General features: G+C 40.4%; 1 long non-coding RNA gene across 1 annotated transcript; it reads right to left on the bottom strand.

Annotated features, from left to right (window-relative positions):
- Window positions 1-6,403: 6,403 nt before the first annotated feature.
- LOC111545568 lies at window positions 6,404-8,951 on the bottom strand. The gene is made up of 2 exons (XR_002732495.2): window positions 8,905-8,951; window positions 6,404-6,898 (listed from the first exon to the last, which is right to left on the bottom strand). It is a non-coding gene; the product is annotated as an uncharacterized LOC111545568 (long non-coding RNA).
- Between the last annotated feature and the right edge of the window lie 8,458 nt (window positions 8,952-17,409).

Below are 17,409 nucleotides of genomic sequence, written 5' to 3'. Positions count from 1 at the left end.
TGTAAGGTTTTCCAGTCTGGCTGGTGGGAACAGGCACTATTCCAGGCCCAGTGTAAGTACCAGATGTCATTCTTTCTAATTCTTTTGGGTGGTTATTTCCCTAGCCTCTGTTCATTTCCTCATACCCATGGGCTAATGTCTACTGTCTTGAAAAGTGCTTAATGATCATGGAAATACCTTCTGAGAAATGAGCCATCAGGTGACCTCATTGTTGTGTAAACATCATAGTGTACTTACACAAACCTAGACAATATAGCCTACTACATACCTAGTCTATGTGGTATAACCTATTGCTCCTACACTACAAATCTGTACAGTATGTCACTGTACTAAATACTTCAGGCAATTGTAACACAATGGTAAGTATTTATGTATCTAAACATATCTAACATAGAAAAGGTACTATAAAAACACTTTATAAAAGATAAAAAATGGCAAACCTGTTAGGACACTTACCATGAATGGAAATTGCATGACAAGAAGTTGCTCTGGTTTAGTCAGTGAGTGGTGAGTAAACGTGAAGGCCTCAGACCCTACTGTACACTACCATTGACTTTAGAAACACTGTGCACTGAGGCTACACTGAGTTTATTTTTTAAATAGTTTTCATTTTTAATAATAAATTAACCTTGGCTTGTTGTAACTTTATTTCATAAACTTTTAAATTTTTTTAGCTTCTTTTGTATTAACATGTAGCTTAAAACACAAACATTGTGCCAGGCATGGTGGCTCATGCCTGTAATCATAGCACTTTGGGAGGTTGAGGTGGGTGGATCACCTGAGTTCAGGAGTTTAAGACCAGCCTGACCAACATGGAGAAATCCCGTCTCCACTAAAAATACAAAATTAGCCGGGCATGGTGGCACATGCCTGTAATCCCAGCTACTCAGGAGGCTGAGGCAGGAGAATCACTTAAACCTGGGAGGCAGAGGTTGCAGTGGGCCGAGATCGTGCCATTGCACTCCAGCGTGGGTGATAAGAGTGAAATTCCATCTCAAAAAAAAAAAAAAGACCACAAACATTGTATAGCTATACCAAAATATTTTCTTTCTTTATATTCTTATTTTATAAGCTTTATTTACTTTAAAATTTTGGTATTGTTTTTACTTATTAAATTTTTTGTTAAAACCTAAGACACAAACACACATTAGCCTAGGCCTACACAGGGTCAGGATTATCAATATAACAGTCTTCAATCTCCACATCTTGTCCCACTGGAAAATCTTCAAGGACAATTAACATGCATGGAACTGTCATCTCCTATGATAACAATGCCTTCTTCTGGAACACCTTCTAAAGGACCAGCTGTTTTACAGTTAACTTTTTTTTATAAGTAGAAGGAGTACACTCTAAAACTCTATAAAGACCTCTATAATGAGTATAATACAATAAACCAGTAACATAGTTTATTATCAAGTATTATGTATTCTACATAACTTTATGTTCTAGACTTTTATGCAACTGGTAGTGCAGTAAGTTTGTTTACATCAGCATCAACACAAACCTGTGAGTAATACATTGCACTATGACATTATGAACGATGTCACCAGGTCATCGGAATTTTTCAGCTCTATTATATTCTATGAGACCACCGTCATATATGTGGTCCATCATTGACTGAAATGTCATTATGTGGCTCATGACTGTATTTTATATATTTTATATATTATGTGTTTGTTTTAGGTAGAAGGATAAATCTAGTCTCTTTTTATACCATCTTGACAGAAGTAAAGCTAAACTTTTTTAGCATGAGAAGCTTTTTTTTCAAATAACTCCACTATTTGACACAGATAAAAAGCAAAGCTTCTGTGATTGAGAGTAAGGGAAGGGATTGCTAGCTTGAGGAGACCCGCCTATGTAGCTGTTTCTTTGACGCACTCAGTAATTCCTAAGGGTTCTCCCCTGATCCTTAGAGATTCACAGGGCCCAATTTGAAAACCACTATATCTAGTCAAATCTCTCCTTTTTGATATTTGATAAAACTGAGAACCAGAGTGGTTATGTAACTTGCCGAAGGTCACACAGTTAAAACCTAGATTGTAAGATGAAAGGGAGTAATGACTGCACACAAGTAAAGACCTCAAGAATGGCAGCAATTATTACTAGGTCTGTCCTTGTATTTCAAATTTCTAAAAGTCTGTGATAGTAACAGGAGAAGAGAGAAAAACTGTGTTTTTATAGAAAGGATCTGACAATAAAGGACACAGTTTCACCTTCCCTTATAAGCCAGGGTCATTTCCTGAGGCCCCATCTCCTGAGGAAGGTCCTCATGTTCCCAGCTCAGCTCCCAGGCAAAACTTATATAAGTGCCTCAGGGCTGAAGACTAGAACCCAGGTTCCTGAATCACAGGCAAGTGTCTAATCCACTGCACCCCATCACCTCCCTTCATTGGTAAAATTCAAAAATCCAGTGAAACATTATTCTTTGCTAACCACCAAATATTTTAAAAAGATTCACCTGGAACCGTGTTTGCAATTTTGGCAAAATTTCCTGGGAGCACAGAAAGAGGTCTCAATCTCTCACTAAAACAGCACAGATTCCACATTGCCTGAAACTTCATGTAGTGGAGTGTGGTGTGGTGGTGTTTAGGAAGCAAGCTAGAAAGAAGAGATTGACCAAATAGAAGTCTAGGCTCCCACTGAAAACCACAAAACAGGAAGGACATGGGTGCCAAGAGTGTCTAACTCAGAGGCTGACACACTGGATGAGTCTGGATTTGCCACTCAAAGAATCTCAAACTCCTTGATTTAAGTAGTATTCATAGAACTTGTTCCTGCTTGCTTTCTAGAGAATCTGCGAGCTATAACCATATTTGAAAACAATTTGTAAATTACTAAGAGCTCCTTGGAGATAGGATGATATATAAATATATGTATTACTGTTATGCTAACCACACTTAAGTATGGTTAACCATACTTAAGAATGCTAACCATACTTAAATGTTTACAATATAACTTTAAGAGAGATTATCTGCAAAATTTTTAGTGTCTTTTCCAATGAATTTTCCAAACTATAGAGAAGTTAATTACCCTGTGGTCTTGATATATTTCAATCTACTAGAGTTCAAAACTTGGAATACGTTTAGAACTATTTTCATATCAGTGAGAACTGAAAGAATTTCAACATAACATTGCTATTCTTACACCATCACATCACAGCATGTCCTCAGAGGCAACACCAATAAGGAGAATTAAGTATCTTTCCTGAGGATTCAGTCTTGTCATTTTGCCTAATTCTAGAAGAAAAAATTACCAATTAATTTGATTCATATTTTTGATCCAATTGGTATATATAATACACATGTGTGTGTGTGTATATATATATATATATATACACACACACACACACATTTGCAAGTTCAGCCCTCAAAAGATGGTTCATTTTGCCTAAAGCTACCCTTTCAGATTAGGACAGCAAGATGTCATCAGATGAGTGGTAGCTTCGTGATTTGAACTGCAAGGCTGCTGTGCATGGCTGCAGAGGTAGAAATGAGTCCTTGAAAATTGTGCTGTGTACGCCCTGCTCCACAATACATAGTTGCCTTTATTCTACTTTAATACTAGAAGAAAACAATGAATCAGGAAAGGGAATATGGAAATTGAGCATATATGGGAATATAAAGAAGCCAGACATAGAATGCCTCCAAAATATATGTCTATACAGAAACAAATCTGTTATATATTCTAAATTTGTGTATCTACATACCAAATAGATTACATTTACCTATATAAACATATTACATTTACCCATATTAATAATAAATATTTAACACAAACACATTATATGGGTAAATTTATTGAACCCCTAGTACTAGTCATATAACAGACAATCCATAAATATTTCAAATACATGAATGAAAATATACGTACTCTCATAGCTGCATGCTGTGGCAATTAAATTAAGATGAACTGCTGCTAATTTTCATCAGTTTGACCATGGACCTTTGTTAATTTTCATCCAGTCAAAAATGCCCGGCAGGTTCAGAAGACTCCAGAAGAACCCATAACCTAGAGTCACAAGCATAGGTGTGACCAAAGTGTTTTCTAACCAGGACAAATCAACTGAATTCCCTATGACATGTACCTGAAACTATTTAATTCTAAAAATCTGTTCCTGAAACTCAAAGACAATTGTTTTGCTTTGTCCCTATTGTTACAGGTAAGGTCACGTTCTAAGAATGGTCATTATGGAATGGAGGAATGAATTATTTGTCTAAGAATCAGAAGGAAGAACTGCCTTTCCCACCCAGCTTTGGAACTAACAAGCTGATGACACTTAGTCCAGTCCCTTCTCTGCAGACCTTAACTGCTTAATCTGTAAACTACATAGTTGGATTTAACTATCCACGAGGTTCCTTCAAGCTATGCAGAAATTTATTTATTGTATAATAAATAAAATTTATTATTTATTTAGATTTGACCCTGACGGTCAAATCAGTAAGTTTAATAAAATTAAAAATTATGACCAAAAGAAAATATGTTAAAAATAAGTGCTAATATACTTGCCAATTAAATTTTATATTTAGTTCTGAGCAATCAGGGAAAAGTGAGAAATATAAGTTTCACTACTTTCATTTTTGGAAAGGGAGAAGCTTTCCTTTTTCTTGACGAATGACCTTCTGTGGTACTAATCCGTGCCCTAATTGAGAAGATAAAATGTGACCCCAGCTTCACAGGATCATTCCCAGGCAAGAAACCCCTCCTCATACTTCTAGGTAAAGACTAAACATTCAGATGGCGCCATTTTTCGTAGGTAGTGTAATGTCATCATGAGGTCACTGGGTACCACACAATTGAGGAAATCAGAACCCAGAGACATTAAGTAATATTTCAGAGGCCACCCAGGTAGCCATGAATGGCAGAGAGATTAAATACTCAAGAGTTCCTGACCTGGAGGTCAGCGCTTGGTTTTAGGTAACACGCCCCGGGACAGACGCGGCCCTCTGTGCATGTGCGCAGAGCTGAGTGTCCTTGGAATGTGACACGAGCTGCACAAAGCGCAAAAGAAGCTGAAAGGCAGCGATGCCCTGGGGTCTTCTGGGGCATGTGGGTGTTCCTTTCACTCCGCCCCATTCCTTTCACCACAGCTCAGTTTGAACTTGATGAATGAAGTGTGAAGTTTCCTTCCTCTTCAGTGTGGAGCGCTTTTCCAGGCTGGGCGCCCGCGGTCCGGAAGCATCAGCGCGTCTACAAGATGGCGCTGGGTGTGTGGGAGAGTCGCACTGGAGACGTTGAGCTAAGAAACCACAGCAGGTTAAGGACTGGGAAAACATCTGGCTCCAATGGAGACAGCAATGGCCTCCCACGAGCCCAGACACAACACAGGGCTGTCAGTTCCCCCTCTGAAGGCATTCTATCGCCCCCAGGAGGAGCCTCCAGGGACTGAGGTCACCAAAACACATATTAAGAATACATTTTGACAGCAATTTGTAGGAACAGGTCCCTCATTTCCTGGTCTGAGGAGAGTCTTGAGGCTCTTTGCTGCAAGAATGAATTCGTGGGCCCTTCCTCTGATATCCTGAGGGGGAGTGTGGGGGGAGTCTGAGAAAGGTGATGGAACACAGGTTCCAGAGAAAATCTGGGAATAGTGCACCACCCAGAAGAGCGATTTTTGTTTTAAAAACACAAAATAACTTGCCAATCAGTGCTCCCTACTCCCACCCAAGGCTTTTCCCCATTCACCAGCATGAACAAGACTTCCAATAAGCATCCAAAAATCATCACTTTACTTTAGCAATATCTGCACAGGGTTTTAGAAACGAAAGAATCCTGAGCTGGGCATGGTGGCTCACGTCTATAATCCCAACTACTCCAAGGCTGAGGCAGGAGTATCGCCTAAACCCAACAGTTCAAGACCAGCCTGGGCAACATAGGAAGACCCTCCCCCGTCTCAAAAAAGCAAAGAAATCTTAAGAACCATTTATGCACTTTGGGAGCCCAAGGCTGGCAGATCACTTGAGGTCAGGAATTCCAGACCAGCCTGGCCAATTTGGTGAAACAGGGTCTCTACTAAAAATATAAAAATTAGCCAGGTATGGTGGTATGCGCCTGTAATCCCAGCTACTTGGGAGGCTGAGGCAGGAGAATCGCTTGAACCCGGGAGGTGGAGGTTGCAGTGAGCAGAGACTGTGCCACTGCACTCCAGCCTGGGTGACAGAGGGAGACTCCATTTCAAAATAACAAAGAACCATTTATGGCCAGTAGAGTAGCAAAATGATTATGCCACAGCTAGTTAGTGGAAACTCTGGGAATAGGCCTTAGCTAACCCAGCTCCTAATTGGGGCTCTTTCCTTTTATTCATCTTTTTTCAACAAACATTTATTGCATGCCTACAAAGGCAAGAGAAAACATGGCCAACCATGCACAGCTCTGAAAACTTTTGGCTCAGAAGCGACACATATCCTTTCTGCTCATATTTTATTAGACAACCACACAAGTCATTGTCCATGCCCAATTTCAACAGGCAGGGATAGATTATCTTCCCATGGAAGAGGCAAAGTATTTGTGAACAGTAAGGCAGTCCTCCACAAAAGCCCAGGGTCCAGGACAAGGGTTGGTTTCACCTAGATTAGCTAAGAAGTTAGGAGCTCAGCAGACGAATCAGCCAATAAAAGGAGACAACCACAGTTCCTCATTCCTCAACCAAAACTAGAGACATGCGAGAGATATGGACACTGATGAGGAGCATAGGCTAGAAGCAATATTTGGAAGTTCTTTGGGGGAGAAAATAGTTTTTTCCATCCCTGGGAAGTCAAGGACATATATTCATGAGCTCCTTTTAACAAATGACCTAAAATTTTCCATATATACACAAATATTTGACCAGATGGGTCTCTCTGAAGATGAAACACATCACCAAGATGGCGTCTGTTCTTGGCTCCTTCCAGCATTCCAGACCCTGAAACCAGATGATCTTTTTAAAACAAAAATCTGGTTGTGTTTTCCACCCTTCTTCTACCTTCCCATGTACAACTTCCATTGCTTAAAACATATCAATGGCTTTCTGTTGTTTTTACTCTGAAGCTTAAAATCCTAACTAATGGCTCCAGGCTCTCTCTGTTCCATGTACACAGACCTGCTTTTAGTTATTTAGGATCTCTATGCTTCTTCCTATCCACAGAGCCATTCCACATGCTATTCCTGCTATCTAGAATGCTTTTCCCTAACCCCTTCATCCAGGTAATTCCTTCTGTCTTTAGATCTTGGCTTATTGCTATTGCCTTAAGAAAGTTTTCCCTCACCTCACCAAGTCAATCTCTCTCGATTACTCATACAACAAGTATTTATTGAATACCTACTAAGTTCCAGGCATTGACCTAGTTGGTAGGAACATAAAGGCAGTGAGACAATTGACATGCGAGGGAGGGACAAAAAATAAACAATAAAAATACCTCTGTCAGGTATGACAGGTGCTATGAACAAGAAATGAACAAAGTAAAGGGTGAAAGGGCCAAGCACTATTTTAGATAAAGTGGTCAAAGTTAAGTGGTCTCTGAAGCTTCTCTGAAGAGGGGACCATGTAACTACTCCCTAAATACAGAGAAAAACCAAGCTCTGCTACCTGTAAGAAAAATGTTCCTGATAGAGGGAATGACAATTCCCAATGCCCTGAAGACAGGGTGTTGGAAGAATAGCCAATGTATTATGACTTATTTCAGTACTTTGTAGCATTATCACTACATGATTTAAAAATTCATTTCTGTTACTTGATTAATGTTCATTGCTCCTCTAGACTATTACTTCAAAAGGCATAAAGGCAGGAGCTGTATCCACTTTTTGCTCATCATTGAACATTGAATCTCCATTGTTGTGCCTGGCACCTAGCACACAGTAGGTCCTTAATAAACATTTGTAGAAAGGTAAAGAAATGATGGCTAAATCAATGAATGATAAAGCAGATCCCCAAATGACTACAATCTGAGGTGTTTTCTCTGCCCCACACATATACATTCAGAACTCTCCTCTAAATGCCAAGAGCTGTTTTCCTGAAAATCTTGACCTGAATACTTTTCTTCTGATGAAGATAGCATGCCTGGTCAATGAATTCCAGAGGGTCAGTGCCCCCAAGAAATAGCCTGCTACCAGTGGCAGACAGGGAGTCAGAGGATAAATATGGCCCAGCTTCCTTGTCCCTTAAATGGGATAACTCTAAGGCAGTGGTTTCTCAGTCCTTCACAAATGATTCCCCCAGGGGACATTTGACGATGTTCAGAGACCTTTTAGGTTGTCACAACAGGTGGGAGGAGGGGTGGGGAGGAGATGTGACTTGCATCTAATGGGTACGGTTCCAGATGCTACTAACCATCTGACAGCACAAAGGACAATCCCCTAAACCAAGAATTATCCAGCCCCAGATATCAACAGTGCCGAGTTTGTGAAACGCTGCTCTAAGGTATCTGTTCTACATGGTCTCCTCGAATTCCCTAGCAGAACCAAGGTCCAGTTGCCCATGGTGGTGACTGGTTTGATAACACATCATTTATTGGTTTCCTCCCTCCTCTTCCCTGTCTCATTCCCAGGTGGTATTTCCTAGGATCACCTACCAAATAAACGACTTTCTCTCAATTCCTCATTTCAGATTCTGCTTCGAGGGAAATCTAAACCACAAAATATCCCTCAAATCTTATATTTCTCAGCAACTAGTCTCTCCAAATCTTGGCCTGGCTGTGTAATAAACTATGGGACTGGCCTAGGAGACCCCAAGGAGTAAGCAGCTAACACTGGCATCTGAAACTGGCACGTGAGCTACAGCTCTTAAGGAAAGGCTGTGCCACCTGAAAAAGTGTCTGGTTTGGGGAAAAGAAGCTTACTTCCCACTGGTACCCTTGGAGAGTCATTCAATTTGGAATAGAGACAGGAGAAAGAATGGCGAGGTTGGAAATGGAAAACCTGTTCAAATCCCACCTCTGTTGCTAACTGGATCCTTTTTCCTGGTCAAGTCTCTAATTTGTTGTATACTCCATTTTCCCATATTTCAAATGAGTTTGTTGGGTTGGAAGATCGCTGAGGACTCTTGGAGGCCTACCATTCTAGAATTATAAGAAGAAAACACTCACCTTCCATGTCCCCTCCACCATAACCCAAGCATTGTCTTCTTTGTTCAGAGGCCTCTTCTCCTGGGGCCACCTGGGACTCCTCCACTCCCGAACTGACACACCTCCCACCATAGCACTTCATGGTAGGTCTCTCTTTTCTGTCTGCCTCTGTTAACACTCACATGATCCACATGCTTGCAGCTCAGTTCAACTCTTAAAAATCATCTCATCTCTGGGCTTTCATTTCCTAGAGACAAAGGCATGAAGAAGTTGGCTCTCTTTCTCAAGACTGCAAAGTTGCAAAGCCCAGCTCCAAGTCCATGACCTTCCCACCCACCACACTTGAACAAGTGGACAAATACACCTCAGCATGCACTGGCTATATACTGGGTATGGATTTCAAGTGCAAAGGAAAAAAAAAAAATTTAACTGTTTCTCCTATTTAACAAAAATAATTAAGAAATGGAATGTTCTGATTGGAAATTATCAAGCATATGATGTATGGATGATCAATTTTTGAAGAATTGGAAACAATTAGAAAACAGAAGCCCACATCCTTTGAAACCCATACTGCAGGTAAGTGAATACTTTCTTCATGGTGCCTAAGGCATTTTGGAATGGCAAAAATAACAAGAATACCTGGCATTGGTTTATCTCCATGTCATTTGCTGTTCCGGTTTATTTTCAAAGGTTTGTGTAGCAATCAAAAGAACGAGGCAATAATTTAAGTAAGGCTGAAAGCATCAGTCAAGGGTGTGGAATTTGGGAAAATAGATTATTGCTATGCCTCTTCCTGATAAGAAAATAAGGATGATTGTTTGCCTTTTATTTATTTTTGACAAAACAGAGTTATTTAATAAGTGAACATACATCAAAGGTAAAAATGGTTTTATAAAGAAGTTCTGAATATTATTAAAGTAACAAACTCATTTAACTCATTTAAAAATTCTAAAGTTATAAACAGTAAGTAAAACAAATAGCATGAAAATAAAATCATAATTGCCTTTAATTTCACACTTAGAGACCACCATTATTTGTTTCATGTATTTCTATCTAATATTTTCAGACTTTTTTTTTTTTTGAGACAGAGTCTTGCTCTGTCGCCGGGGTGGAGTGCAGTGGCGTGATCTCGGCTCACTGCAACCTCCACCTCCCAGGTTCAAGTGATTCTCCTGCCTCAGCCTCCTGAGTAGTTGGGACTACAGGCACACACCATCATGCCTGGCTAATTTATGTATTTTCAGTAGAGATGGGGTTTCACCATGTTGGCCAAGATGGTCTCCATCTCTTGACCTTGGATCTGCCCACCTCAGCCTCCCAAAGTGCTGGGATTACAGGCATGAGCCACCATGCCCGATCCAGACATTTTTAACAAAAATAAAATTCATATTGCCTAATATGTGTACAATTCTTATATCTTTCCATTTCACTTTTCACTGTGTCATGAACATTTAAGCATGGGTTCTGATTTTTTAACAATTGTGAAATATTCCATTTATCTATCAGTCAGTGAAAAACAGATTTAACCAAGCCCTCATTGCTGAGTACTTAGGTTGAATCCAATTTCTGTCTCCCACAGAAATCTCTGAATCTCCGCTAGACTCCAAGAAACAAAATCACTGGTTCAAAGGATATAAACATTATTTAAGGTTTAGAGAAGGTTTTAAAGCAATAAAGGCAAGGAAATATTTAGTACTTGTTTCATTTATTCCTAACTTGCCTAACAAAGACTAATGATCCTGGCCTTATCCACAGATTTGACTATAATTTTTCATTTTCACCTTGAGACCTGATTTTGGAATTATCTCTTTAGACACTGGCTCTTTAGGCAGAGTCTAGCATCAAAGTTTTTAGAGGATGATGTTTTCTGGGGTACTGGAAATATTCTACTTCTTTATCTCGATAGGGGTTACATAGATATATTCAGTTTGTGAAGATTCATTGAACTGTATACTTATGATTTGTGCACTTTTCTGTATGTTTGCTTCACTTAATAAAAATTATGCTTACAAAAATAGTGCTTCATTAAATCATGAAATGTAAATTTCCTCAAGTAAGCCCTAAATAGCCATGAAGTCCTTGTGGTTTTGGAGGTCAAATAATATGAGTATTTGAAACCACTAGATGTTTTACAAATAATTGTTATCATCATCATCTGAATGAAGTCATTCTTGCTAAATATATGATAAGGTAACACTCTCAGAAGGCATTTTTATTTTACAATCCAATTAATTCTGAAATTGGTGAGTTGACAGGTATGGAGAGGGAGTCTTTGGATAGGCAGTTTTTTCCCATGCATACTTCCTCTGATTCCCTCACCCAGGGAGTAAGGTACACGTAGCGTGGGTAGTCTGGCCACTGAGACTCTAATTTTAGAATCTAGGATTCCCAGTTAAAGATTACCCAGGACACACAATTCAGCAAGTTCATCAATATCCAGGCTCAGGTTCCCATCTAAGAAATGTGGCTTGGTTCTCTCTGGACAAGGCCAACACGTACAGCTGGGAGGGCTGTTCGCTGCACGAGGACACCAGGCTGAGGTATTTTAGAGGGATAATGTCGAGGGCTTGCCAAGTCATACATCCTGGCTGGGAATTAATCCACTCAGAAGAAGGGGGGCCTTTTAAAAATATAGACAAAGATGCCAAATTGAGCTCCCATGCTCCATCTCTCCCACTTTTAGGCCAAGCCCCATGGATTATCTAGGCTGATCCACCATGACAGTGGGCATTATTTAGGCAAGAAGTCATCATCAGGCAGGGTATGCTCCCACAACTGCACAACATGGGTTTGCCTTTAGTTCTAAAACAGGCCCTGTCAGCCCTCTGCTCTGGATGAAATCCCTAGAAACTCCTGGGCTCCTGGCACCTGTGATGGCTCATTCATTTGTGAACTTGGCTGAGCTATGGTGCCCAATTATTTGGTCAACCACTAATCTAAATGTTGCTGTGAAGGTATTTGGTAGACATAATTAACATTTACAGTCAATAGACTTTAAGTAAAGTAGATTACCCTTCATTATGGTTGGACCTTATCTAATAAGTTGAAGGATTTAAGAACAAAGACTCAAGTTTCTCAAAGAAGAAATTCTGACTCAAAACTGCAACATGGAAACCCTGCCTGAGATTCCAGCCTGCTGGCCTGCCCTACAGGTTTCAAACTTGCTGGCCACCATGATATCATGAGCCAATTCCTTAATAAATCTCTTCTGTCTCTTTCTCTCTCTTCTTTTTTTTTTCTAGACAGAGGAGTCTCCCTCTTGTTGCCCAGGTGAGAGTGCAGTGGCACGATCTCAGTTCACTGCAACGTCTACCTCCCAGGTTCAAGTGATTCTCCTGCCTCCTGAGTAGCTGGGATTACAGACACCCACCACCATGCCCAGCTAATTTTTGTACTTTTAGTAGAGACAGGTTTTCACCATGCTGGCCAGGCTGGTCTCGAATTCCTGACCTCAGGTGATCCATCTGCCTCAGCCTCCCAAAGTGCTGGGATTACAGGTGTGAGCCACCATGCCCGGCCTTTCTCCTCTCTGTCTCTGTATATGTGTATATGTGTGTAGGTGTACATGGGGAGATACATATATATCCCATTATGTATACATATTATACCCGATCGATGTATATATACATAGATATCTTCTGGATTCTGTTCTCTGGAGAACTCTGACAAATGCAGCATCTGAGAACTGCAGCCCCTGCAGTGGAACAGAAGCTGATGAGAAGCTTCTTGATTCTCATGAGGCCTTACACTGGAAGAAGCATCCAGGAACACAGTGGTTCAAGCCAATCCTAAAAAGCAAAAACCTACAAATGCAGAAATCTCATTTAGCCCTCATTTTAGAAGTATTTGTAAAGCTTCTACTTACAAATACATGCTCATAGCAGACAATTTTAAGAAAATAATTAAACAGGATAAGATTTCAGGTGTCAGGATCTTAAAGTGACTTCAAGTTTTCATCATTTAGAATGGGCTTTTCCATGTATGATTTCACTTGATCTGGCCGTACCTCTCATGGAATCCAATTCCATTAAATTCTGGACACGTGAAATAAATGGAATAAAACATGGGAAGAACCAGGTTGTGTTCTGCCACTGAAGCCCATATGACTGCAGAGGAGTTTTTCTAGGTCCCTTGGGCATTGTGTTTTTTAAATAAACTATGTCTTCAACTGATATTAAAAGTAAAATGAATGTCTAAAAGTAGTTCAAACAAGGAAATCTCCCGTGGATTTTCATGAGCAGGCCCCAAGTCTGAAATGACATATAATGTCTACTAAAAAAAAAAAAAAAAAACTCTACGTAGAAATTGCGATCAATCATTTTCTTTCCTCCCCTCCTTATTTTCCTTTATCTCTTTGGTAGATTAATCTGAAGAACTTGGCCCAATCGCCTCTTTTCCTGTGTGCACACACCCTTTAGACACCTACAAGCAGATCACTATCACCCTGGGAATGATCATGGATTGAACACCATTTTTCCCTTCGCCAGCTTTGCACTTTCTCATTTGGAAGCCTCTGGCTGCCAGTCAGTCTACATCTTGCTCATGTTTTTTTGTATGTTTGTTTTGTTTTGTTTTGTTTTTTGGCACTATTTCCTTTCAGGTCTGCCTTTCTTCTGTCAGAATTCCTCTGACTAGGACATAGTTGCCTTCTGGCTTTTTCCACCTTCAGCAGGTAGTGTTCACTGGAAGGGAAAATTCTTAAGAAGTCTTGGCAGAGTAGCCCCAGTCATCTGCTATGTGTGCCAATGATGATGAAAATAACAGGGAGAGGGGTAAGAGAAAGAAGAGGTGGAGAAAGTTGAGATGAAGCAAAGATACTTGCAAATTTCTTGCAGATAGGATCTGAGTCTTGCTCATCTTCAAATCCTTACCTCTTAACATCTATGTGCCTAGCACATAGCAAGTGCTTACTCAATGGCTGGAGAATCAAATAATAGAAAAAAAAGAATGAATAGACATGGAAAGAACAAAGTCTGTAGGGAGGAAGACAGAGAGGGAAAGAAAAGAAGGAAGGAAGGAAGGAAGGAAGGAAGGAAGGAAGGAAGGAAGGAAGGAAGGGAGGGAGGGAAAGAAAGAAGGAAGAAAATAGGTGATGATTCCTGGCAGTATAAGAAAACTAAATAAGGCTGGGCACGGTGGCCATGCCAGTAATCCCAACACTTTGGGAGGCCAATGTGGGTGGATCCCTTGAGCCCAGGGGTTCAAGACCAGCCTAGGTATTATGGTGAAACTCTGTCTCTACAAAAATACAAAAATTAGCTGGGCGTGGTGGCACACGTCTGTAGTCACAGCTACTAAGAAGGCTGAGGTGAGAGGATAGCTTGAGCCTGGAAAGCAAAGGTTGCAGTGAAGCGAGATTGCCCCACTGTACTCCAGCCTGGGCAACAGAGCCAGACCCTGTCTCAGAAAATAATAATCAAATAAAAATAAAATAAAGAAAACTAAATAAGGCACTGTTTCTTGAATGATTGGTGGTTTGAATCTCAATTTTGGAACTCACTAGCTGGGTCATCTTGGGCAAGTTTGTTAAGCTTTCTAAGCCCCAGTTTCCTGATTAGTATAATGAGGACTATTATAGCACCTACCTCATTGGGTTGTCATGAGGATTAAAGGTGATAATACATGTATATAACACTCCATAAATGTGAATTATTTTATTTTCTTTATCATCATCATATCATCATGGCAGAGTGAGGACACCATCTCATAATGTTGCTACTCCCTATTGATCTTTAAACTGGGTCTTTTGTTCTAGAAATATCTTGATTTAGTAACCAGTGAAATATTAAGAAGCCTATTTTGAGGATGTTTGTTGGCTGTTACTCAGAAGGCGATTTAACATGTTAATTTTGTGTTCTGACAGTGCTTAAGGATATGGTGGAGTACATTAAGAACTGTTAAATTTTTATATTTTCATCAATGAATTTAACATTTCTTCTGAACGTTCAAAGTATCAACTAAGAATATGAAGGAAATGCATCTTTCATCACTGTATTAATCACAATATAGTGAATTTTCACTCCCTGGGTTAACAATGGAATGTTCCCTTACATCCCGCAATATTTCCAGCAGCCCAAACCCACACAAGTTTGGCAGCGACCCAGGGCTCACGGGTGCTCACTCACCTGACAAGCAATCACACTTCATTTGCAACAAGGAGGAATTCCCTTTCTGATGACAGATGCACTTTAGCGACACACCTGCTGGGCTGGGCACTGTCTCATGACCACTCAGGGGAACTGATCCAACAAGCTTTCCAAACAGGCAGGTAAACATCAGTCCCAGCCTATCCATCCACAGCCTCAAGAAAATGAATGCAGAGAGCTCAGGGAGTTTTCCAGGGATGACAGGTGATAGGAAAGATTAGAAGGTGTAAGGGTCTGTGTCTTAATCCCATGTTCATTCACTGTTTTCCCTCCCATTCACCCAACAGTAAATTAAATACTTGCTTAAAAAAAACATGGGCTGAATCACCATCTAGTCATACATTTGTTTTACAAAATCACTACCCTCAGGCTATAATTTTTCATAGGTCTCTGCCCCACTTCTTGCTTCTCTTATCCCATGGACCTAATCCAATCATATAACCTTTCACCCAGACCAGATTCAGCCATATGATTATTTTCTTTAAAGTAAAAGAAATGACCACCTGTGTCATGGTACACAAGGTTTACAGATCACAGAAAACACCCCGCTATTAATGTCTGAGTTTTAAAAAAAACCTTCTTCCTAAATCTGTGGTTCTCATTATCCAAGAGTTTCTTTCCTTAAAACTCCAGGAAAGAAGCTGTGAACAACAGCAGCTCATCTCAGTTGCACATAATAATTAAAATGACAGCATTTATATTTGACAAGTTAAATTCCTAAGCAAGGAACTCTAGTTTCATTTACAAGAGGCTTCCTTTTTTTTTTTTTTTTTAAGCTACCCAATAAAGAGCACCATAACAAGAGAGAATTGCCCTTGGACATAGACGGACAAGAAAAGAACTTAAAGAGAAAGTCAGGTCCTCCAGAGGATGTGCTGCTCACCTGAGGCCAAGACTTGGTCAGTTAACCAGGAACGCACCAGCTGGGAGTTCCCCTGAAATGCCCATCTTTCATCCAAGCTGGACAAGCTTGGATTCAGACTCACGGCACTATAGGCTGAGTCCCCAGACCTGTGAGTGCTGGGTGAACCTGAGCAGCTCATTCAAACTTGCTGTGGCCTTGTTCTCTCTATGAAATGGACAGACTGCCCACCTCATAGCACTGTTATGGGAACCAAATGATTTCATGTGTGAGAATATCTAGTAAACTGGCAAACAAGATAATTTTCAAGTAGAGCAATCAGAGAGGGCATCATGGCCAGGAGAGGTGTCAAACCAAAGGGGCAGGGTCTCACTAGGTAAAGAGCAAGAGAACAATATGGCAGGTAGTGACCATCACAAGAGCAAAGCCAATCAGGTGCGAGTGGTGAATGAGACTGATGGGGGACGACTGAAGGGCAGCGTGCTAGAGTCATGAGAAATTGGCCTTTGGTCCTTCAGTTTGGATATCCACAAGAATCTTGGGATTAACATTTTACAAAGTAGTATTTTCCATAATAGTTTGATAAAATCTTAAACTATACAAAATGCCAATTTTCAATAAGACATTCACGTTCTTGCTCACTTTTATTGACAAACAATTCTCCCAATAACTATGACCCTCTAGGCAGTCCCTCATATCACTAAACCAGAGGTCCTCAGTGTGTGGTCCCTAGACCTGTAACATCAGTATCACCAGGTGTGACAGGCACAATAATGACCCTTGCCAAAAGATATCCTCATTCTAATCCCTGGAATTTGTGCATATATTGTTATATGACAAGGAGGAATTAAGTTTGCAGATGACATTAAGGCTATTAGTCATTTTGCTTTAAAATAAAGATATTATTCTGTATTATCCAGGTGAGCCCAGTGTAAAGACAAGGATTGTTAAATGAGGAAGAGGGAGGTAGGCAGTCTGAACCAGAGAGACGGCATCTGAAAAAGACTCAGTCAGCCTTTGCTGGCTTTGAAGATGAAAAGGGGCTACCAGCCAAGGAATTCAGGCAGCCTCTAGAAGCCAGCAAATGCAAGGAAATGGATTCTCCCCTAGAGCCTCCAGAAAGGAATTCTGTCCGGCCAACACCTTGATTTTAGCCCAGTGAGACCCATTTTGGACTTCTGCCCTCCTCCGGAACTGTAGAATAATAAATTTGTGTTGTTTTAAACCACAGAGTTTGTGGTAATTTGTTTCAGCAGTAATTGAAAATGAATATACCTGGAAATCTGCTAAAAAGGTAAATTCTCTGGCTGCACCCCAGACCCACTGAATCAGAAAATCTGAGGGTGGAGCCCAGCAGTCTGTCTTG

The sequence above is a fragment of the Piliocolobus tephrosceles genome, chromosome 4, assembly GCF_002776525.5.
Source record: "Piliocolobus tephrosceles isolate RC106 chromosome 4, ASM277652v3, whole genome shotgun sequence".
Lineage (NCBI taxonomy): Eukaryota > Metazoa > Chordata > Mammalia > Primates > Cercopithecidae > Piliocolobus > Piliocolobus tephrosceles.
This window is presented reverse-complemented; position numbering and strand designations above follow the sequence as displayed.